Source organism: Nelumbo lutea, chromosome 4 (genome assembly GCF_056320005.1).
Source record: "Nelumbo lutea isolate HS-2025 chromosome 4, American lotus-T2T, whole genome shotgun sequence".
NCBI lineage: Eukaryota > Viridiplantae > Streptophyta > Magnoliopsida > Proteales > Nelumbonaceae > Nelumbo > Nelumbo lutea.
The window spans coordinates 58,529,195-58,542,038 of record NC_142687.1 but is presented as its reverse complement, the minus strand read 5'-3'; the positions used below and the strand labels follow the sequence as shown (position 1 = coordinate 58,542,038).

The following is a 12,844-nucleotide window of genomic DNA, read 5'->3' as shown; positions in this document are numbered from 1 at the left end:
TTTACACAAAATGGTTCTTAGGTCCAACCACCTTATAAAAACCCAAAGACTGTGGGCAAATGCACGATTAACCCATCAAGTATTACTCTCAATGGTCTTACACTTAACTTCTCAGTCCATAATGATCAAACACTACCCAATAAGAGAGGACCATGAGAGAGGAGAGGAAGTTTAATCTGGTGGGGAAATAGAGACTAGAGTTGATCATTGAAGCCAAATCTTTCCTGTTCGAGCAGGAAAGGACAAAGGGGAAGGTTCATTTGAAAATTAGAGAAGGGAGCAGGGCAACGATTCTCCTATCGAATGAGGCATGTGTGTGGTTGAAAGGTTTTATAGATGGAACTGTTAATTCTTTATGGGAAGAAGGTTGGAGAAACTCATTGACCTGTGTGAATAAGAGGTTCGAAACTGTGCTAAAGAGGAATGGAAACGGGTGGCTTATAATGGAAACGGGTGCTAAAGAATAAGCTTATGATTTTATATTGTGATAATCAAGAAGCTACAAACATTGTTCATAATCCGATGCAACATGATATGACAAAGCACATTGAGAGGTAGATAGACACCACCTTATATGGGAGAGTTGCTTCAGGAGAAATATGCATGCCTTTTATTGCCTTTGAGGAACAATTAACAAATGTCTTGACTAAGGGGGTTATAAAGGCTAAGCTACAGCATGATCTAAGTGTAGAGAACACTGATGTGGGCTCTACAACTATGGTCCCACTGTGTTCGTAGGGTAGAATGTGTTCTAGTCATCCTAGGGTTAGCTGGTGGTCAGTCAGTTATTTCAGTTGTTATTTATTTCAGTTTTATTTTGTTCTATATGTTATGTAAATACTAAGGGCAGATCTGTCATTTCCATGTAATGAGCATAACCTATAAATACTAAATATAAGTAGCGGCGGCAGAACATTCAGATTTTGTCCCTCCTTTCAACCCTTTGTGTTTTACAGTTCTCTCTTCTCTTCCTCATCTCTTCTCTACATTTTCCTTCTATTTTCGAACCTGAAATCTATTAGGGTTCAAGGCTGATAGTAGTCATGAACTTCTACATGGTATCAGAGCCAGGTTAGGGTTTCTCATGTGAGTCTAGTCCAACCGACCACATGAGAACCATCTAGGGCTGGAAGCTGAGAAAGTAGAGTTCATTGACTAATTCTTGGAGATCACCAGAGGGTTTAGCAGCTATTAAAGACTTTCCACGGTTGCAAAGTGTTGGTGATCAGGAAGAATCAGAGAAGACTAGGGTTCGGGTAACCTTGAAAGGCAGCGAACAACATTCTCTTGTAAGTTATTTTATTTTCTAAGAGAAGTACTATCAGAGAAGATAGGTTGGACCTATCTAGAAAGGGCGGCCGAACCATTCTAGGGTTTTCTTCTTTCTATTCTCTAGGGTTTGGTCTTAACCCTACGACAAACCCTACTAATCTTGCTGCAAATCCTACTGCTGGGCCGAGCCTTGTGATCTACATGTGAAGCTCTTCTTAATTTTTTTTTTCAGCATTGATCAGTTTTAGGGTTTCGTATTAACCCTACTACAAGTCTTATCTATATGATACTGCTTGAAAAGTGCGGTTAAGAATTTTTTAAGGGCTAATTAAAACCCTAATTCTACTTCATCATATCAGATCATTCTCCAAATTGTATTCAGATCTTTTTTGGGGTTTTGAACTCTTTTAAGGAGTGAAAACTGTACGGACTGTTGCTGTTGTGTTTGCTAATTGGTTTCAGATCAGACTTGTACTGGTTTCATGCACATATACCGTGAATACAAATTAGTTCTATACTGATTTTTTATTGTGATTGATAGTCCAAGTGTTGTTCTTCGACTGTAGTAACCCTAATTTTGAGACTACTGGTTCTTGAACGAAATGGAGTTTAAAAATCAAGCAGAAGGCAGTTCTGGGAACAACAGTTATGGTAGTGCTTCTGAGAGAGGTTTTCAGATTACAACCGTAAGATTTGATGGATCAAACTATTTGAAATGGGCCCAATCAGCCATGATGGCTATTGAGGGAAGGGGTAAATTAGGGTATCTCATGGAAGATGTGAAAGAACCTTCCAAGGGAGACCCCATGTATACCAAGTGGGTCCAAGAAAACTACTTGGTTATGACATGGCTGTGTAATTCTATGCAGCCTCATATCAGCTGAAATTACTTGTGGGCAAAGACAACCAAGGAGATATGGGATGTTATGAAAGAAACTTATTCCCAACCCCTTAATGTTGCGAGAGCTTATGAATTGAAATGTGAAGTGAACACTCCTAAACAAGGAGAGAAACCGGTTTCGATCTACTTCTCTACCTTGAAGTTCTTGTGGCATGAGATTGATCACTTAGAGACTCTTGAGTGGGAGAGTCCCAAAGATGCATAGACCCATAGAAAGCAAGTCGAGACAAATAGGGTGTTTGAGTTTCTGGCATGTCTGAACTCAGAGTATGATATCGTGCGGCAACAGATATTGACCAGAGATAGTGTGACTCTCTCCCAGGCATACTCCTTAGTGCATAATGAAGAGACCAGGAGGAAAAGTCATGATGCAACCTTAGCCTCTTACACCAACCTTGTAGCTGTTAAACTCAAATCAGGAGGTGATTCAGAAAGGGACAGGAAGAAGGAAGATAAAAGAGATGTGGTATGTAAGCATTGTAAGAAACCCAAATACACAAAAGAAACATGTTGGAAACTGCATCCTCATTTGGTCCCGACGAAGTTGAGAAGCAAGAAGGGTAATGCTCATGTGGCCGTGAACACTGATTCAGCATCTTCGTCTGGCACAAGAGACACACCTTTAGAGACCTTAGCTGCATTTTGGGCTGCTTTAATATAGTTGGAAAAGGAAGTTGGGAACTCAGCTCAGCCACTGCAGTCACCATTAGCCCCTGCCGCATCTGCTTTCGCACATTCAAGTACTCGAGCCTCAACCTACCATGCCTCAGCTCCAGGTACTACTGAACCCTGTTGGGTAATAGATTTAGGTGCATCCGACCATATGACTAGCTTGCTTTCATTGTTTACCGCTTATCATTTGTCTTCTGGTAGGGATAAAGTATCTATTGCTAATGTTCTCTTGTCCCCATTTCTGGCAAGGGTGACATCAAGCTATCGGATACTATCTCCTTGTCTTCTGTCTTGCATGTTCCAAAGCTTGATACTAACATTCTTTCAGTTAGTAGTATTACCAAACATATGAACTGCTCAGTAACTTTCTTCCCTGATTGATGTGTTTTTCAGGACTTGGAGATGAAGAAGGTGATTGGGACTGGCCGTGAGATGAATGGGATCTATCTGCTCGGGGAGAGTTCTCGTTGGGAAGAGTCAGTGGATAAGAAGTCACTTGTTTCTCAAATTGTGAGTCCGGTTATGCCAAAGCATAACCGATTGGGTTATTTGCCTTTTCGATCCTTAAAGAGTCTGTTTCCTACTTTGTTTGAGTCTGTTGAGTTATCTCAGTTGAAATGTGAAAGTTGTGAGTTTTCTAAACATTGTAGAAAATCTTATTCATTGAGTAATAAAAGGAGTAATAGTCCTTTTGATATTGTGCATACTGATGTTTGGGGGCCATATCACATGCCTTCAATGGGTGGATATAGATATTTTTTGTTATTTGTTGATGATCATACACGGTTTTCTTGGGTTTATCTTATGCGTTCACAAGATGAGGTTCCCGCCCTGACCCAAAACTTCCACCAAATGATGCTAACCCAGTTTGACGCTAAGATCAAAGTTCTTAGATATGATAATGCAAAGGAATACTTTGCTAAGCCATTGGCATCTTACCTTCTTAATCATGGGGTTATCCACCAAAGCACTTGTCCTCATACACCTCAGTAGAATGGAGTTGCATAAAGGAAGAATAGGCACATCTTGGAGGTAGTTAGAAGTATTATGTTTACCTCCAATGTCCCTATTCGCTTCTGGGGTGATGCTATCCTCACGGCGGTCTATCTTATTAATCGGGTCCCTTCCTGGGTTCTTGATATGAAATCTCCTTTTTCCCTTCTATACCCAAATGACGAGTTGTTTACTATTCCCCTTAAAACATTTGGTTGTACCTGTTTTGTTCAGCTTCTTGGACCCCATTACTCCAAATTCGAACCAAAGGCCTCCAAATGCATCTTACTTGGTTATGCACAAACTCAAAAGGGTTTTAGTGTTATGATCCTGTCTCAGGGAAGAAGCTTGTCTCCATGAATGTCACTTTTCTTCAGGGGGAGAGTAGTGAGAGTGGGGATTTGGGTCCTTTTCTTCAGGGGGAGAGCAGTGAGAGTGGGGATTTGGGTCCTTTTCTTCAGGGGGAGCGTAGTGAGGGTAGGGTTAATACTTTTGGGGTTGTTCCCTTACCTATTCCATTGATTGCTGAGGGCTGCAATAGTGAGGGTGGTCAGAGGGATCAGGAGTTGAGTCTATCACAGGTGATGCAGGCAGGTTGGTCCCGGTCATCAGCAGTCCAGGCCAGCTCCAACCTCTTCTACGGCTCCAAGTCCAGGTATTACAGTCCCAGGCCCCACAAAGACTCCTTCCATTGTTGCCACTTCACTTCCTACAGACGACCGTGACCTTCCCATTACTGTCCGTAAAGGAAAACGACATTGTACCACATCTATAGCCCACTGCATTTCCCAGTTTTTATCCTATGATCGCCTATTTCCCTCCTACAGGTCCTATCTTACTTCCATTGCCAATGTCCCTATTCCAAGAACAGTGCAAGAAGCTCTATCAGTCCCGGAGTGGAAAGATGTAATGCAAATTGAAATGGATGCCCTGTTGAAAAATAATACCTGTGAGCTAGTTGATCTGCCCAAAGGAAAGAAACCAATTGGATGCAGATGGGTATTTACTGTGAAGCACAATGTGGATGGCTTCATTGAGAGGTACAAAGCTCGGCTAGTTGTAAAAGGGTTCACCTAGACTTATGGTATAGATTACTTGGAGACCTTCGCCCCGGTAGCCAAGATGACCACCATTTGAGTTCTATTATCTCTTGCAGCAAGCCACACTTGGCCTTTGTACCAAATGGACGCTAAAAATGCTTTTCTGAATGGAGACCTGCAGGAAGAGGTTTACATGCGGTTGCCTCCTAGATTCTATGATACAGAGACAAATAAGAAGGTCTGCCGGCTCAATAAGGCATTGTATGGTTTGAAGCAGTCACCTAGAGCTTGGTTTGATAGATTCAGACTAGCCCTTGGGAAGTTTGGTTATGTACAGGCCCAGTCAGATCATACATTGTTCATCAAGAGGGTGGAGTCCTCTTTAACACTACTTGCAGTATATGTTGATGATATTGTGGTGACAGGAAATGATAGCCATGAGATTGAGTCCCTCAAACAGCTCCTTCATCAAGAGTTTGAGGTGAAAGATCTAGGTGCACTATGGTATTTTTTGGGTATTGAGGTTGTTAGATCTAAACAGGGGATCTTTGTCTCTCAGAGGAAATATGTTCTAGATCTGTTGGCGGAAACTGGAAAATTAAGTGTCAAGCTTGCGGATACACCCATTGAACATAACCACAGGATTAGTGCAGAGAGTGGGGAGCCTCTTGAAGACAAAGTTATGTTCCAGCGATTAGTGGGAAAGCTCTTATATCTCTGCCTCACTCGGCCAGATATCAGTTATGCAGTCAGTGTTGTCAGCTAGTACATGCACTCTCCTAGAACCACGCATCTTCTTGCAGTAGAAAGAATATTAGCATACTTGAAGAGATGCCCGGGTAGAGGTATACTGTTCAACAACAGTGACCACATGAAGGTGGAGGTCTATACAGATGCCAATTGGGCTGGGGGTGTTGATGACAGAAGGTTTACCTCTGGATATTATGCCCTTATGGGAGGTAACCTTGTCTCTTGGAGGAGTAAAAAACAGAGTGTTGTTTCCCGATCTAGTGCTGAAGCTGAATACAGGTCAATGGCTAACGGAGTGGCTGAGATCACTACTTGAGGAGTTGGGTATTGAGTATGAGAAGCCCCTGATGTTGTATTGTGATAATCAAGCAGCTATTAATATAGCACACAATCCGGTGCAGCATGACAGAACTAAACATATTGAAGTTGATCGGCATTTTGTACGAGAGAAGGTCTCATCACAAGAAATGTGTCCCCTCCCTACATCACATCCAACATGCAGCTAGCATATATCCTCACCAAAGCTGTACCAAGGAAGAAGCTAGAGGCGGATCTATCCAAGTTGGGAATGATAAACATTTATTCTCAACTTGAGGGGGAGTGTAGAGAACACTGATATGGGCCCCACATCTATGGTCCCACCGTGTTCGTAGGGTAGAATGTGTTCTAGTCATCCTAGGGTTATTTGGTGGTCAGTCGATTATTTCAGTTGTTATTTATTTTAGTTTTATTTTGTTCTATTTGTTATGTAAATACTAAGGGTAGATCTGTCATTTCCATGTAATGAGCATAACCTATAAAAATACTAAATAGAAGTGGCGGCGGTAGAACATTCAGATTCTGTCCCTTCTTTCAATCCTGTGTTCTACAGTTCTCTCTTATCTTGTTCTTCTCTTCTCTACATTTTGCTTCTATTTTCGAACCTGAAATCTATTAGGGTTCAAGGCTGATAGCAGTCTTGAACTTCTACACTAAACAAGCTGGGTATGATTGACATATATGATCAGCTTGAGGGAGAGTATAGAAAGATTGGGTTCATGGGCGTTGTCCTTTTTTATTAGTTTATGTTTATATTATTTTTCTTGTTATGGTTCATTTTTCTTTCGTACTTATTTAGTCAGCTGCCCTATTGGGGGTATTCTTGTAATTGTATTATCAGTTAGAATTACAAGTAATAAAAGATTTTGATGGGCTGGAGAGACGTACGATTGATTCAACTCTCCTCCGTCTTCTCCCATCTCTCTCTTTCCTTTCTTTCTCTGCTTTCTCTCCCCTTTTTGCTGGTTTTCTTTTAATAATCACAGCACCCTTGCTATTTAGCTCTCTTCTATATTTATTCATTTTCAGAATTTTAAATTCACAAAGATACTTGGATGCTCCTGCTGCTTCTGGACACTTAAAGTACAACTTGAACTCCATCTCGATATTCTCACTTTGATATACATGTGGTTTTTACTCTTCTTATTTCTTGATTTATTTTTGGTGATGGTTAAATTGGAAATACCATGTTTCTGCAGGTGGAGCTTGCAAAATGTCTGGTGGAGTCTTCTTTTGCCGATCGTATCTTTTTCTCAAATTCAGGAACAGAGGCAAATGAAGCAGCTATTAAATTTGCTAGGAAGTTTCAGAGGTTTTCTCATCCTGATGTGAAAGAGCCACCTGTGGAGTTTATTTCTTTCTCCAATAGTTTCCATGGGAGAACTATGGGTGCTCTTGCTTTGACAAGCAAAGAACATTGCAGATCCCCTTTTGAACCTGGAATGCCTGGTGTCACTTTCCTTGAGTATGGGAATATACAAACTGCAAAACAAGTAATTCAACGTGGAAAAAAGCAGCGGTTTTTGTGGAACCTATCCAGGGCGAAGGAGGTATATATAGTTCTACAACGGAATTCCTGCAATCATTACGTAGTGCTTGTGATGATGCTGGGGCACTCCTGGTCTTTGATGAGGTAGGCAACTATTTGCTTTTGAACTTCATTTTTTATATCAGTAACAGTGAATTGCATTGGTTATGAAAATGAACAATCTCTGTATCTAGAAGTATAAGAAGAAGAAAGTACAAAAGTACCAAGCTGACTAACCTATATGTTTCTGATACTTTTTAAATTTCATTATTCCATAATGGGATGAAGTTACAACCACCAAATTGTACCTTGTGCTGGGGTGTGAGGGTTTGTTGTTTCGAGTTTGTCAATCTTTTATCTGGAATTTTTTTTAATGGGCCAATAGAGATTTAGATATCATAGATGTTCAATGGGGCAGCTTAGGTGCCTGAGTTAAGGCTGCATATATCCCCTCCCCATTCTACCCTACATTTATGTTTTGAATTTCAGTTTTGCAACTTCTGTCACATGGTGAACAAAGCTCTTAAAAATATTAAACTTTCAACATCTAGCACCACTTGAGAAAAGGCCCAGTAAATGATGGGTGTAGAACTTACTCGGACTAAGGAAGTGAATAGATGGTCAATCCAGTGGGTCCTCTATCTTATACATAGATGGAGTGAGTTTCTCCATCATCCCTCCATATGGCTAAAATCTAAAATATGTTTGTGTTTCATATTTCTTCAAATTTTGGTAACAAGCTTCATATTTCAGTTTTGTGTTAGCTAGGTCATCAATTGATCAACCATTGCTCCAGTACAACTATATTACAAGTACTGCTTTCATAGTCTCTCTCTCTCTCTCTCTCTCTCTCTCTAGGTAACAGTAAAATATTTCATTAATGACAAAAATATGTCCAAACGTGATTTACAGTATTTAAAGCATTTAGGCTAGCACCAGCTATACCCATTTGTGTATTTACAAGCACTTGAGTAATTGCTCCCTTATACAACCCTGTTGACTCCTTGTCTTGGAATTGTATCAGCTACATTGTTCTGTCCTATTAGTCCATCTCCAGTTCACAGCCAACTCTCGTACGAGCTGATTAAGCCATCCTATTACAGTGATACAGTCTTAGAATTTCCTTCAGCCACAATCCTTTTCAAGCCCAGTCTCTTACATAGCTGTAATCCTTGAAGGGAGGCCTTCAACTCTGCTGTAGAAGAGTCCTCTTCTCCTATTGAACTGTATGGTAGAGTCCTTGCTTATTCATGATCTCTTTATTTCATTTGCATTTTTTCTCCTGCCACTTGGCATTTTCTTTTGATGAGTAATAGTGCAATTTTATTAAAACAGAAACTGATTCAGGATTACAATCTCATGCAAGATCCCTTGGAGAGGCACGAGCTGCAGCCCCTCCTGGCAAATACAAAGAAGTTAGGAAACAATTACTGGAATCACAACTGAGCCCAAAAACAATTCTTCCCTAATTGCCCCTTGCTTGGCTAACACATTGGCCAAAGCGTTTGCTGATCTCCCCACCCACTGAATAGAGACTGACATGTTCCTTGTTAACCATTTAATTTTCTTAACTTCATTCTTATAGAACCAAACAGTCTCATCAGGTTTCCCTAACCAGCCCACCACCACCTGAGCCCCCCTCAATAATTAGTTGTTCTACCTCCATTTGGTTTGCAAGCTGCACCCCTTGTACCGCAGCTATCATTTCTGCCCTAACAGCATCACCGAGTCCCAAAGGACCCGAGTACAACAGAACAACCTTCTAAGCTGCTGCCATCGAAATTCAGTTTTAGTGAGCCTTCAGCTGGAGGACACCACCTTGGGACTACCTTGTTCTTGATGGAAGAACACGCTATTTCCAACCAGTTTCTCCGAAAGTCATTAAAGGAGAACTAATAGAATAGGTCCAAAGTCTTCAACCATTGTATTGCCCTATTCAATACAGTCTTTTAGTTTCTAGTTATATCTTTCCTTCTCTTGAAATATTCTATCATTCCTTTCTTCCCATATTGTCCAAACCAAGTCTGTTCTTGCACATCTCCACATTGATCTTCCCCTTTTTGTAGGTCAACTGTAGGTAGATTGGTCAAGACAACCGTATTTCTGCTGGTGAGCTCCAATTACACCCAAACAAAGAGAGAAGCCAAACCCACAATTCCGTAGAGAGTGGACATGAAATGAATAGATGGTAACAGTCCTCCCTGTGAGCTCGCACTTGGCATATTCTATTTTCACACTATATAATGTTCCGTTGTATAATGCATATATAATAAAGTTGTCATGCCAATTATATTGCTTGAAGATGAACCATGAACTGTCCAAGTGTAGAATGTAGATAGTGATACACTGTTTCATGGACATGATGTAGGAGTGTTGTTTCCTGTGCAGAATTAGTTGTAATTCTGACATGATATTTGATATGCTAGTTATCCTTACTCCATTATGAAGAACTAACTTGTGGAATAAACTATCATTCTTTTCTCAACTTATGTGGACAGTTTTGAAGATTACAAGGAATTCAATTTTTTTTTTTCAGAGAATACTGTATTTTACAGTTTTGTAACACAATTGAATGATATGACATGGGTATAGGTCTCCATATCTGTATATCCTTTTGGGAGGTTAGTGACCAATAGTCATTGGCCATTGAAAGCTAAGCCTTCTGTTTTTTATGTTATGGGACAAATGGGTAAAAATGTGGACTTATGTAGATTTTTGTTGTTTTTTTGATAAGTACGTAGATTTTTGTTGTTTTTTTTTATTAGTATGTAGATTTTTGTTGTTCATGGCACATCTGAGAGTTGGCATACCAATAGGGTGGTTATACTAATTGGTGCATGGATATTTTGTAGATGTAGATGTCCAATTGATGGGCCATTTCTTTCAGTGTTAAATGCTTATGTGACCAAAACTGTGGAGTAGAATGGCAGCAGGAATGCCAAGCATAAAATTCTCAAGTCTAAAAACACCTCAAGAGCATTTACACAGTACATGCATACACAAGTACATACATGTATGTGTTGTTAGTGAAATTAAACTTGTCAAATGAAGAGAGACTGAACTTATGATTCTTTTGGGGCTTCCATCAAAGCTACTACATACATGGTTCTTTGTCATGTAAATCTCCAACCCATAGTAGTACATGCACACATTCACACAAACAAAGCATGTAGTCTTCTGACTGCGAATGAGTTACATGTGAATATTGGTCCTCATTGCATTCTTCTTCCAAAGTGCCATGGTCAAAGTGCATATTGCTTTTGTTCATAGGATTTAAAACCAACATTTAATTACACTATCAGTTCTATAACATTTTCATTCATTATTGAACTTCACTATCCTTTCAACTGAAGTATCTTTATTACAATGACATATCTGTTTCTGGGTTAATACACAATATGGTTGTATCTAGTGTATTGTGCATATTTTGTTGTAAGCATGATGTTCAAATAACAGTTAGTGTTTTTTTATTAAGACCTGACAGGGGATGACTACAGATATTTTTATTAGAAAATCTTTCGGGGAGCTTTTGTTGTTTATAATCAATGAGATCTTTATGAAGATAAAATTTATTTCTAACTACTTTTGGTATTACCATTATCATGAAACCATTAGGGACAGTATCTGTAATATGTTTCTCTTGCATTCATGCCTCCTGTAAAATTTATCTTGGAGACCTCTCACATTTTGTCCTCAGGTGCAATGTGGATTAGGTAGAACTGGGTACCTGTGGGCCTACGAGGCATATGGAGTAACCCCTGACATAATGACTCTTGCAAAGCCTCTTGCTGGAGGTCTACCAATCGGTGCTGTATTGGTGACAGAAAGAGTAGCTGCCGCCATAAACTCTGGTGACCATGGAAGCACTTTTGCAGGTGGGCCTCTTGTCTGCAAAGCTGCTCTAACAGTATTGGATAAGATCAGGAATCCTAGTTTCTTGTCCAGTGTGTCTAAAAAAGGCCAGTACTTCAAAGAATTGTTAGCTCAGAAGCTAGGGAGGATCCCCCATGTGAAAGAAGTACGTGGGCTTGGTCTCATTATTGGGATTGAACTCGACATGCCAGCATTGCCACTTGTAGATGAATGCCGGAATTCTGGCCTTCTTGTACTGACTGCTGGAAAAGGTAACGTAGTAAGACTCGTGCCACCACTAGTCATATCTGAACAAGAACTAGAACATGCAGCTGAGATTCTGTTGAAATGCTTGCCTGTTCTTGATTCAAACTAGTAGAAAGAGACTAGTAGCAGATAAATATTGTACCCTTTTTTCTATTTGTGGTATGGATTTATGATTATTGGAACATTTTCTAAGTGTATCCATGTATAATAATTAATTATTAGTGGTGGATGCCTAACTTAAAATGGTGAAAGCAGCAGGGACCCCCTTTTCCCTGGTGTGTATGCATATTTAGTTACCTTAAGATCCATGCCAAACACAGGAGCTCATTTCAGATACCAGAGTGTGTTCTTTAGTTTTGCAGTTTGTCTCTGGTTGAACAGGGAAAGAAGAAAAACTTATTCATGCCAAACACAAGAACGAAACCAGTCTGAGCCTAGGAGACAGCCTATGTGAATGCTTCTTATTCCTTTTGAAATTCTTAGAGCTGCAAATGGGTTAATTAAAATCATGATATATGCCTAGATACAAATTTGATGTGATAATATTTGATTTTGAATTGAATCTTATCATTGAATTCGGATTGTACTTGGATTGAATTCAGATATTGAATACCATTTATAATTTTTTTTTTGATCAGCAACACTGAAAAGGGCAATTCGTTAGATATTAAAAGAGAGCAATACAACAAGTTGTGAAAAAATGGAAAACCCAAAACAATCAAAACCACCCAAAAGATTACAATAGTGTCCAACACATAAGTTGTCTTTAGACCCCTTGCTTGGTTTGGCCATCTGCCAAACTATTTGTAGATCTTCAAACCCAATTAATTTGAATAATCATGTCTTGAGAGCCATTTGAATCACCTGAAATCATTCATCAGGTGTCAAATTACCCCTCCCCCTTTTCAACCATCCCACAACTATTTTCGAGTAACCTTCAATGATCAATCTTCCAATGCCCATTTCTATGGCTTTTTTGACCCCCAAAACTGCTGTTAAGAAGTTTGCTTTAACCGTCTCACCTTGCTCAGTTGGGCTTGAATTCATTGCATGTATATGGTCTTCCTCATTCCTAATTACCCTTCTATTAATAAATTTAACTATGAATTACAAGAATATTATATATCTATAACTATATTTATATTAAAACTATGAATGAGGGTGTGGAACTTTTCTTTTTCACTAAAATACTCCTATATTTGTATTTTTTCCCTCTCTAATTAAGGGTTTAAAAGGTAATTTGAAGCATGT

The 12,844-nt window shown here is 39.6% G+C and overlaps 1 pseudogene across 1 annotated transcript; it reads left to right on the top strand.

The window, feature by feature from the left end:
• Positions 1 to 7,145: 7,145 nt before the first annotated feature.
• On the top strand, positions 7,146 to 11,836 carry LOC148860780 (acetylornithine aminotransferase, mitochondrial pseudogene; annotated as a pseudogene). The gene is made up of 2 exons (XR_016113143.1): positions 7,146 to 7,579; positions 11,172 to 11,836. The product of XR_016113143.1 is annotated as an acetylornithine aminotransferase, mitochondrial pseudogene (transcript).
• The last annotated feature ends 1,008 nt before the right edge of the window (positions 11,837 to 12,844 follow it).